Genomic DNA, 11,563 nt, shown 5'->3' with positions numbered 1-11,563 from the left:
TGTATCTAACCTCGTGCTGTACCTGTCCTGGAAGTGCTTGATGGGGACAGTGTAGATGGAGCTTTACTCTGTATCTAACCCCGTGCTGTACCTGTCCTGGGAGTGTTTGATGGGGCAGTGTAGTGGGAGCTTTACTCTGTATCTAACCCCGTGCTGTACCTGTCCTGGGAGTGTTTGATGTGGACAGTGTAGAGGGAGCTTTACTCTGTATCTGACCCAGTGCTGTAACTGTCCTGGGAGTGTTTGATGCGGACAGTGTAGAGGGAGCTTTACTCTGTATCTAACCCCGTGCTGTACATGTCCTGGGAGTGTTTGATGGGGACAGTGTAGAGGGAGCTTTACTCTGTATCTAACCCCGTGCTGTACATGTCCTGGGAGTGTTTGATGGGGACAGTGTAGAGAGAGCTTTTCTCTGTATCTAACACTGTGCTGTACCTGTCCTGGGAGTGTTTGATGGGGACAGTGTAGAGGGAGCTTTACTCTGTATCTAACCCCGTGCTGTACATGTCCTGGGAGTGTTTGATGGGGACAGTGTAGAGAGAGCTTTTCTCTGTATCTAACACTGTGCTGTACCTGTCCTGGGAGTGTTTGATGGGGACAGTGTAGAGGGAGCTTTACTCTCTATCTCACCCTGTGTTGTACCTGTCCTGGGAGTGTTTGATGGGGACAGTGTAGAGGGAGCTTTACTCTGTATCTACCCCGTGCTGTACCTGTCCTGGGAGTGTTTGATGGGGACAGTGTCGAGGGAGCTTTTCTCTGTATCTAAACCCGTGCAGTACCTGTCCTGGGAGTGTTTGATGTCGACAGTGTAGACGGAGCTTTACTCTGTATCTAAACCCGTTCTGTACCTGTCCTGGGTGTGTTTGATGGGGACCGTGTAGAGGGAGCTTTACTCTGTATCTAAACCCGTGCTGTACCTGTCCTGGGAGTGTTTGATGTGGACAGTGTAGAGGGAGCTTTACTCTGTATCTAACCCGTGCTGTACCTGTCCTGGGAGTGTTTGATGGGGACAGTGTAGAGGGAGCTTTACTCTGTATCTAACCCCATGCTGTACCTATCCTGGGAGTGTTTGATGTGGACAGTGTAGAGTGAGCTTTACTCTGTATCTAACCCCTTGCTGTACCTGTCCTGGGAGTGTTTGATGTGGACAGTGTAGAGTGAGCTTTACTCTGTATCTAACCCCTTGCTGTACCTGTCCTGGGAGTGTTTGATGTGGACAGTGTAGAGGGAGCTTTACTCTGTATCTAACCCCGTGCTGTACCTGTCCTGGGAGTGTTTGATGTGGACAGTGTAGAGTGAGCTTTACTCTGAATCTAACCCCGTGCTGTACCTGTCCTGGGAGTGTTTGATGTGGACAGTGTAGAGTGAGCTTTACTCTGTATCTAACCCCATGCTGTACCTGTCCTGGGAGTGTTTGATGTGGACAGTGTAGAGGGAGCTTTACTCTGTATCTAACCCCGTGCTGTACCTGTCCTGGGAGTGTTTGATGTGGACAGTGTAGAGGGAGCTTTACTCTGTATCTAACCCCTTGCTGTACCTGTCCTGGGAGTGTTTGATGGGGACAGTGTAGAGGGAGCTTTACTCTGTATCTAACGAGGACACGGCCGCAGGTTGCGTGTGGCTGATGGGCACAGGAGAGCGGCACACTGGTGAGCAGTACGGTGTGAACTGACCGTTGGGCGCAGACAGTGACCAGGTGTTAGGCTGGCTGCATATCTGCAACGCGACCAGGCCACCGGGACACACAGGGATCCCATGCAACCCGGCTGGCGAAGGTGTGGAAGAACCTCCGTGTAACATGTTGTTTCTCTGCCCCCCACCACCCTCCTGCAGGTCACCATGTATGCCAACCAGACAGCGATGTTCACTGCCGTGGCTGGAGCCGCAGCTCTGGAGTTTGCCATCCGGCAGCGTAGAGTCACACGGCCCACAGTGGCTGCAGATGCAGCGGTTGCCTATGCAGCAGAGGGGATGGCCGCGGAGTGGCCCGTCGTCGACGCGCAGGCCGCAGGCGCTCAGGACCCGAATGTACAGGGGGATGCCGAGGGGAACATTGACCGCCAGACGGCGAGGAATGCAGAGGAAGTGCTTGGGGGGGACAGGAGGAGGAGGAGGAGCAGGTGGAGCAGGAGGATTCACTGATGGTGGTGCCAGGGCGCCACAGGCGTCCAGCAAGGCCGAGGGTGTACCGTGACAGAATGTTGTTCGAGGCCCTAACGGACATCACATGCAGGAGGAGACTACGGTTCAGCAGGGAGACGGTCGCACATATATGCCAGCTCGTGGCGCACCTCGCACCACGTGGAATGGGAGGAGGACACGCGATACCAGTCTCTGCCAAGGTGACGGTGGCCCTAAACTTTTATGTGACCGGCTCCTTCCAGTCGCCGAGCAGGAACCTCTCCGGGATCTGACAGTCATCGGTCCACAGGTGCATCAGGGCCGTCACCAATGCCTTGTACGCCATTGCGGACAGGTACATTCAATTCCCTGAGGACCGAGCACAGCAGGAATCACGGGCACGTGAATTCGCCAAGGTGGCCGGGATACCGATGGTCCAGGGTGTCATCGATGGTGTGCACGTCCCCGTGCACCCGCCTGCAGACAGCAGGGACGTGTTCATGAACAGGAAGGGCGCATACTCCATGAACATTCAGGTGGTGTGCGACCCCCACATGAAGATCATGCACGTGTGTGCAAAGTACCCCGGCAGTGTGAATGGCACGCGTTTCCTGGGGCGGCCCGGCTTTGATGTGCCAGGCTGCTCGGTGGGCGTGCTGGAAGGCATTGTGCCACCCTAACCTGCCCGCTGCCCACCAGATGCGCCAGGGACGGAACGGGGGGAGGCCGAGTGTCCCGGGACGTCCCTTGATGGAGCTACCAGGACGGGCCCCAGAACCTCCTCCTCCCTCGGGGTGCCCGGTGGCCCCCGGACCTCACTGTGGGACGGAGATGCGATCGGAGACATGCCCCGTCACACCACCGATACCTGGTGCTGCCAGTCCTGGAGGCCTGCAGCGGTATCGACCACGGTCCGAATGTTTGCCAAGACGGAGCCCAGGGAGAGCAACATTCCTGCCATGGACTGTGCTATCTCAACCTGTGAGTACGCTACGCCATCCATCACGTGCGCCAGGCGGTCTATGCTCTCCGCGACTGACTGCTCGGACTGAGCCATCGCCTGCTGGGACCGGGCCATGGCATGGTGAGACTCGGCCAGGGCCCCGAGAGCGGCGGCAATGTCACGTTGGCTCTGGCGCATGACTACCTGTGAGGGGGCAGTCCGCTCCTGGGCCATGGATGACGCGTGCACGGTAAGCCCAACGCCTTGCAGAACCTGACCAATGGCCAAAACCGTTTCACCCATTGCCTCCACCGTGGACGCCACCCTTGCTGTGTCGGCCTGGGTGGCTGCAATGAGCGGCACCACTCCCTGCTCCTGGACGCGGATGCACTCCTCCAGCTGCGTGTGCAGGTCCTGGAAGATGGCCCTCATCCCGTTATTCAGTCCCTGGGTGTCCACATGCATCGGTTGTCCGGGTGGGTCAAGTACATCCAGGAACCCGGGAACCGTCTGGGTGGCAGCTGGTTGCTGGGCCTGGGCTGCCCTCCGACCGTCCAGCCCCTCGGCTGCTCCAAACTCCACCTGCTGTACCGGCTCGGCTGTGGGGTGCGCATCAGACAGTGACCCGGGAGCCTCATCACTTATGTGCCCAACCGAGGTGAGTGTCTCTGTGATGGTGTATGGTGAGGGAGACAGCAGTGCCGCAAGCTCGAGGTCAACGTCCGTTAGGAATTCTTGTCTGTTCTCCTCCCACTTATGGCCCGGTGCAAGCTGCATGCCGGCCATGTCGTGTTGACTTCCAGGTGATTCCACCAAGTGTGTGGCCGTGATGTGCGATTCTTCATGAATGTCCGCCCTGTGCCCCTCACTATTGTCTCTCTCAGTGGTGTGAGCGTCCCGGTTCTGCGTCCCATACTGAGAGGTTTGCCCTCCTGTCCGACCGACTGCCAACCTCTGGCGTGCGTCCCTGGGTGCAGTTGCGGTTGCCGATGTTCCGCTGTTTCCTGGGCGAGACGTCCCTGGACGTTCGGCAGGTGGCCCTGGGGAACTTAAAGATCCGGGGTTCGTTAGACATGGTGGCCCGGGTGTATGGTGGTGGTGGGTGCACAGTGTGAGGGGGGGAGGGGATCGAGGGTGCAGTCCATGTGTGAGGGGGGAGGGGATCGAGGCTGCAGTGGGCAATGTGTGAGGGAGACGATGACGGGTTGGGGGTGGGGGGGGGTGCGGTGGTGAGGACATGCAGGGTTCTCTCACTTGCTTCTGCGCCTCCGACCTGGCATGTCGCGACCTCCCGGGTGGCGGATCCCCCAGCGAGGTTCAGGGCCCTCTGCTCGTGAACGTTTAGGGGGTGCAGCACAGGAGAACCCCCTCCGGTTCTCATACGCTCACATTGGTTGTGAGCTGTCTTGTCCTGGGGGGGGGGGGGGGGGGGGCTTGGGGGTTGGATAAAGCATCACAATTAGGTGGGTATCATCAGGGCGTGCAGATATAAACTACATTTTTGCTGGTTCAGGAGACTGCACACCATGGCATCGCTCCAGGGAGGGTCCCGGGGCTCATGTGGGTCGAGTAAATCGTTGGGCACCCTGACCCCCCCTACCACCACCCCTGATGCCCCAACCCCCCCCCCCCCCGACCCCACTTCCCCCCCCCTCGTGCCGGGGAGGGGGGGGGGCTGGGGGCACCCTCATGGCACTTACACTGGCAGCCCAAGTGAGGCCGTGCAGCTTCTTGCGACACTGCTCCTCCGTCCGGGGGGTCTGCCCCACAGCACTGACAGCGGTGCCAACCTCACGCCAACCGTGCCTCACCGCGCTGGATGGCTGGCGATGCCCACGTCTTGGGCCGAGGGTGTCCCTTCTGTGCTCGACCTCATCCAGCAGGGTGTCCAGGTCCGTGTCCCGGAACCTCGGTGCGGCTCGTCGGGGCTCAGCCATCTCTTCCCTTCTCCTCCGGGTCCTCTGTGCGCGGATCGCGCCATTTATGACGCAGCGCCGTGTCATTCGGGCGTCGCGCGGTGACGGTGCAGCTATCGCGACACGCCCCCCCCCCCCGAGTTTCTTGCGGCCCCGATCCTAGCCCATTTTCGGGCCCTGAATCGGTTGGGATCGGAGCCGTTTCCCGCCGTCGTGAACCTCGATGGCGTTCACGACGGCGTGGGCACTTAGTCGCGGGAGCGGAGAATCGCGCCCACTGTGTCTGTGGAGAGACTGCTGCAGACCAGGAATGGATCAAATTCCCGGTTCTCAATCGTGGTTTGAGACGACTCTCCGGGTCGCTGAATCCTTGCTGAGTTTTTCCAGCATTTTGTTTTTATTGCATCCTTGGAGCTGGGAAAATATCAGACCAAAGGAAATAAGCGTTAGAATGGAAAACTAAACGGGAAGAACAAAACACAGAAATGAATCTTAACAGCTACAATACCTTGATCCCGCAAAGATTTTGCCCATCTATTTCCATACAGAATTTATACTGTAGTCAATCAGTAAACAGTTCCTGGTTTGATTTCACAACTTAGTTGATTTGTTATGTTGTAGGTGTAACATAGCGGCTTCCATGTGGTGCACTTGACAAAGGAAGGTTCAGACGTGGAGATAACTTCAACACGTTTATTAAACTATTTACACTTCTATTACTCGGGTTCGACACTACTGCTAATCCCTATAGCTACCCAGACTGACTAACCAGTTGCTGCAATCCACGTGGTGGGTGTAATATTGAATCAACCCTGTGTCGCTACTCACTGACTGTCTCCACTGGAAAGAGCAGATCATGTGTGTGGTGTCCTTTATATATGGGTTAGTGTAATGCCCCCGTGTGGTCGTGTCACCTCTGTGTGTATCGTGAATGTCCATTGGTCGTGTCCTATCTAACTGATCTATTGGTTGAGTGTGTGTGTGTGCTGTCTCTTGTGCTCCCTCTAGTGTCTAGCTAGCCTACATGTATTTACATTTATGCACATCACCACATCCCCCCTTTTTTTATATGTTACATATTTTCTGCACACTTTTGGAAAATTGAACAAAGAACAGGTAGATAAGGTAAGGTATATACAAGTCATGGGAACAGTGATTAAACAATAAGTCCATGCACGGTAGCATGGTGGTTAGCACAATTGCCTCACAGCTCTAGGGTCCCAGGTTCGATTCCCGGCTTGGGTCACTGTCTGTGTGGAGTCTGCACATCCTCCCCGTGTGTGCGTGGGTTTCCTCCTGGTGCTCTGGTTTCCTCCCACAGTCTAAAGATGTGCAGGTTAGGTGGATTGGCCATGCTAAATTGCCCTTAGTGTCCAAAATTGCCCTTAGTGTTGGGTGGGGTTACTGGGTTATGGGGATAGGGTGGAGGTGTGGGCTTGGGTAGGGTGCTCTTTCAAAGAGCCGGTGCAGACTCGATGGGCCGAATGGCCTCCTTCAGAACTGTAAATTCTATGATCTATGAAATCATTTGTGTGAGTCCAAAAACCATCAATCATCATGGTCAAATGTCTCTCCTGGTTATGAACGCCATCAACGTCCCTGTGCCACAGGAACCAAGAAGGGGTCAAATCACTTCGCTGTCTGATTTGGAGTCCCTTTCTTTTTGCGATGTTTGTGATGGTGCTGTCGGATGGCATCTTGTAGCTGATAAGGTGTTGACGTTGAAGAGGGACCATCAACAGTTTCATTCGAGGTCATGGATGTGCCATATGTTGAAGTTGGATAAGACTGTACATACTGGTTCTGGCCACGTGCTGTGCAGGAAGGGTGATCCTGCTGAGAACCGTTGAAGCTTGTCGAATTGGAAACAGAATTGCTGCTCGCATAAATACCTGGTGATGGTGTGAAACTAGAACCTTGCATCTGATCGGAATATGCCGTCTGGCCAGGCTGGGGTGCAGCAAATCCTGGGCTGTAACTAAGGCTTCCAGTCTGTAGTGCAGATTGCACTTGCGGTAGTCCTCCTTCGGTCTTGATTCCATTAGTGGGCAATCCGTAGTGCTGGCCTGTTTGAGAATATGCTGCACAGACTGCTTGCTGCTGCATGCCTGAATACTGGGTTTGTCCAGCATGAGCAGTCATTGGCTGCACTGCTGGTGTGGAAAAAATGTGTGGATATAGCTGTGGTGAATATTGGTGTATTCTGCTTGGACTGTAGCCGCTGCTTGTTATTACTGACCCAGTGTAATTGTTATGTGATCCATCTCCTGTCATAGTGGCATCTGCTGTCACCCTGAGCGTGCCATCACTGAGGTTGCGGCACTCCCTGTCTGGAGTAAAGTCCGGCTTACGTGAATCAGAGTCGGCGTTTGGTTGCTCCCCATCTGGAGTCTGGTCTGTTTTAACTGAGTCAGTGTTGGTTTGTTGATGCTCCCCGTCCGGAGTCTTAGCAGGTTCACTGGAGTCAGCTGAGATTTCTTGAAGCTGCGCGCCTGGAGTCGGAACATGCAGGAATGCATTGACTTGTGGAGAGGTTCGAGCGAATGAGAGTGGAAGAATGTGAGGCACCATGGAATGGTGTCACCAGAGTCACGAGTGGTCTCACAGTGATCGTCGAGTGCCTCTGTACACACTAGCTGAGGTCTGTCACTTTGCACATCTTGCATGGGAAGTTGGATGCTGTCGTCACTCGTCTCACATACTGTGGGTAGATCCTCAGTAGCTGCTTGTTGTTCACTTGGGTTGGGTAAATTGTCAGAGTCTTCATCTGGTGGCGCAACCAATGTGGGTGGACTGTCATTGTCTTGCTGTTGTCCTTCATTTGGGCTTGGACTGTCATCGTCACTTTGTTCTTCACTATAGCATGATAGACCATCATGGTCGTCCTGCTGTGCACTGGAGTGTGGTAGACTGTCATAGTCTTCTTGCTGTTTACTTGAGCATGGCAGACTTGCATCGTCTGCCGCTAGTTGGTCAGAGGAGGTTGCTAGACCCTCATGGTCTTGTTCCTGCAAGGACTGCACATCGGAGTCTTGCGTTGCTTCTATCGTGGAGGCTGTCCACGAGCTCCCTGCGGAGACTTGTGACACTGGATTCACGTCTTGTGTGTGCAAGGACTGCGCTCTGGAGTCTTGCGTTTCTTCTATCGTGGAGTCTGTCCACAAGCTCGCTGTGTAGGCTTGTGACACTGGAGTCACTTCTTGTTCGTGCAAGGACTGCGCTCTGGAGTCTTGCGTTTCTGCAATTGTGGAGTCTGTCCATGAGCTCGCTGTGGAGGCTTGTGACACTGGAGTCACTTGTTGTTCATGCAAGGACTGCGGTGTGGAGTCTTGCGTGTCTTCTTTCGTAGAGTCGGGAACCCTGAGCGGTGCGTGGACCACGCTCTGTGTGGCAGCAGGCCGCTGTCTGTGGGCTTGTACCGCTCTCTGTCTCTTAATTTCAGGCCACAGCATAATCCTGCACTCACGAGTCGGGATGTCGTAGATGCTGGGCTGAAGATCCTCAAATCCGAAGAACGAATCCGTGTCTGCATCAGATTCAGTACGGGGGTCTTCAATGTGCAACACGTCTAGTTGCGGTTCGGATTTGGTACTGGGGTAGCCTCCCAAGGTGAAAGGTTCATCTGAGTCGTTGTCTTCTAGGACCATATCATCACTGTTTGCGTCAGAGCTGGCATTGGGCTCACGAGGTCCAGAGAAAATGTAAAGGTCGGTTTCGAAATATTCAAGGTCGGAATCATCGGATTGGGCATAGGTAACTGCTTGTTGCAGGGATCTTCGGAAGTTAATTTCATTTCTTGGTTCAATTTGAGGCATTGTGCTGTCATTCCAGGTGAAGGAAGGTTGTTTTACGGCTTTAAAAGATTTTTTCTTTGATTTGGGGCGTTTCCCCTTTAAATGGTCGTGGTCCGGGGCCTCTGACTTCATGACGCATGTGACGTACTGCGTAGGAAGCGATTGCGCATGCGCAGATCGGGTTCCTTTACCAGGGGCCGTTTTCGTGATTGCGTATGCGCGCCGTCTCGCAACTGCAGTCCTTTTAGAAAGATGGCCGCCGATCAAAATTGTTCTCTGCTCCAGGATTTTGGCCTTGTGGTGAGTACTGGTGCTTCTCTTACCTTTCCTTGCTGGTTGGAGTGTGTTTTCCTCACAGTATTTGCCGAATTTGTCCAGGGCTGCCTGGAAGTCGCTCCTGTTTTGCCCTTTGGATAACTTGAATTTTTAAAAGATTTCTTCTGCACCGGCTATGGTGAGCAGAAGCTCTGTCTTTTCAGCATTGGCCAGGTCTTCTAGGTCGGCTGCTACCAGGAAGAATTCAAACATTTGCTGGAATACCCGCCAGTTTTCGCGGAGATCGCCGTGGCACTGGAGCTGCTGCGGAACCCGGATCTCGAACATCTTGCCTGGGTATCGTTGCTGGTTGTCATTGTTCGCTGAAGTATGGCTATATGGATTGAAACAGTTCAGTCCTGGTACCATGATTTGTTATGTTGTAGGTGTAACATAGCGGCTTCCTTGTGGTGCACTTGACAAAGGAAGGTTCAGACGTGGAGATAACTTCAACACGTTTATTAAACTATTTACACTTCTATTACTCGGGTTCGACACTACTGCTAATCCCTATAGCTACCCAGACTGACTAACCAGTTGCTGCAATCCACGTGGTGGGTGTAATATTGAATCAACCCTGTGTCGCTACTCACTGACTGTCTCCACTGGAAAGAGCAGATCATGTGTGTGGTGTCCTTTATATATGGGTTAGTGTAATGCCCTCCTGTGGCGGTGTCACCTCTGTGTGTATCGTGAATGTCCATTGGTCATGTCCTATCTAACTGATCTATTAGTTGAGCGTGTGTGTGTGATGTCTCTTGTGCTCCCTCGAGTGTCTAGCTAGCCTACATGTATTTACATTGATGCGCATCACCACATTAGGAATTTGACCCGATTCTTGTTCCGAGTCCCGCCCTCAGTGTGAAAAGCTGCTGTCATCCCTCGGGATCTATGGCGGTCCCTCCCTCCCTCCCCATCACCCTCCTTTCCCCTCTCTCCCCACCGCCCCTCTTCCCTACATCTCCCTTCTGTTGGTACAGAGGTGAGGGTATCTGGTCTCTCCAGCGCAAAGTTTAGTGCTTGTACTGTTTGTTTTTGTACAACTGTATTGTTGACGATTTTAATAATCAGAATATCCTACCTCCCCCTCCCCGTACGTTGGCACAGAGGGGAGAGTACCCAGTTTCTCCAATGCAGAATTAGTGTTTGTACCGTTTGGCCTTGTACAACTGTAATGGTTATTGTTAGTATTAAATGGTTACTGTTTGTAATAAAAATATTTATATGGCGGTCCCGGCAGCCCCTGCTCTCTCTCCGCTATACTGAAAGGAAAGAAGGCCAAGGGGAAGAAGGTGGTCCCGTCTCCTTCCATCGTAAGGAAGCATGAGGTGAAAAAGGTCGTCAACCCTCCGTTTGAGAAGAGACCAAAAAACTTTGGGGTTGGTCAGGATATCCAGCCCAAGAGGGACCTGACGAGATGGCCACGGTATGTCAGACTACAACGTCAGAGGGCCATCCTGTCTGAAAGTGCCTCCAGCAATTAACCAGTTCGCCCAGGCCTCTGGACAGGCAGACTGTGACCCAGCTCTTCAAACTGGCCCGCAAATACCAAACTGAAGAACAGGCAGAGGGCCCAGCAAAAGGCAACTGGGAAGGTTGATCCCCAACAAAGAGGCCAGCAGTTCTCAGAGCACGTGTGAACACTGTCACCACATTGGTGGAGAGTAAGAAAACTCAGCTGGTGATTGTCGCACATGAAGTTGACCCCATTGAGTTGGTTGTGTTCCTGCCTCCTTTCTGCCGGAAGATGGGGGTTCCTTGTTGCATCGTCAAAGCCAAAGCCAGGCCCAGATCAACCCTGAGGATAAGGGAGCGATGGCCAAGTTGATTGAGGCTGTGCAGACTAACTACAACGAGCAGTTTGATGAGATCCATCGACATTGGGGCGGTGGGATTCTGGGCCCCAAGTCTGTGGCTCGGATTGCAAAGCTGGCAAAGGCCAAGGCTAAGCAGCTGGCAACCAAACTGGGATAATTTATTTCCCACCTACTTGTTGTATATAAAAATAAGTAAATTCCACTGCAGACATTCCTCATTTACTTAGAAAAGGGGACGGCAGCTGGTGATACAAAATCAAACCATTTTGACCATTTCCGTGCCACTTGAACTGTGAACAAAGCTGGTTGTTATTTTATCTTTGTTCCGAAGAGTCAGTTTAGACTTATAGCGTTAACTCTATTTGTCTCTTCACAGATGCAGCCGACCTGCTGAGTTTTTACAGAACTTCGTTTTTATTTTATCCCTCCTCCACTTTGTGTGAATCTCTCACATGTTGTCAGAGGGTGGTGGTGGGGACCAGAAAGGGCGACCTGTACAACTTGGATCTGGACAACGGTCAGAAAGGGAGGATGTGGGGAGCATCTGCAATGGGAGAGTTAGCAGTGTGGAGAAGGAGAGGTTAGATTCTGTCCAACGGTTCCCTGAGCAGATTGTCAAAGTCATTTGACAAAATGCCTCATCGCCGAAACGTTCAA

The 11,563-nt window shown here is 53.3% G+C and overlaps 1 pseudogene; it reads left to right on the top strand.

The window, feature by feature from the left end:
- Positions 1–4,053: 4,053 nt before the first annotated feature.
- Positions 4,054–11,063, top strand: LOC140411361 (large ribosomal subunit protein eL8 pseudogene; annotated as a pseudogene).
- The last annotated feature ends 500 nt before the right edge of the window (positions 11,064–11,563 follow it).

The sequence above is a fragment of the Scyliorhinus torazame genome, chromosome 4 (assembly GCF_047496885.1).
Source record: "Scyliorhinus torazame isolate Kashiwa2021f chromosome 4, sScyTor2.1, whole genome shotgun sequence".
Classification (NCBI taxonomy): Eukaryota; Metazoa; Chordata; class Chondrichthyes; order Carcharhiniformes; family Scyliorhinidae; genus Scyliorhinus; species Scyliorhinus torazame.
This window is presented reverse-complemented; position numbering and strand designations above follow the sequence as displayed.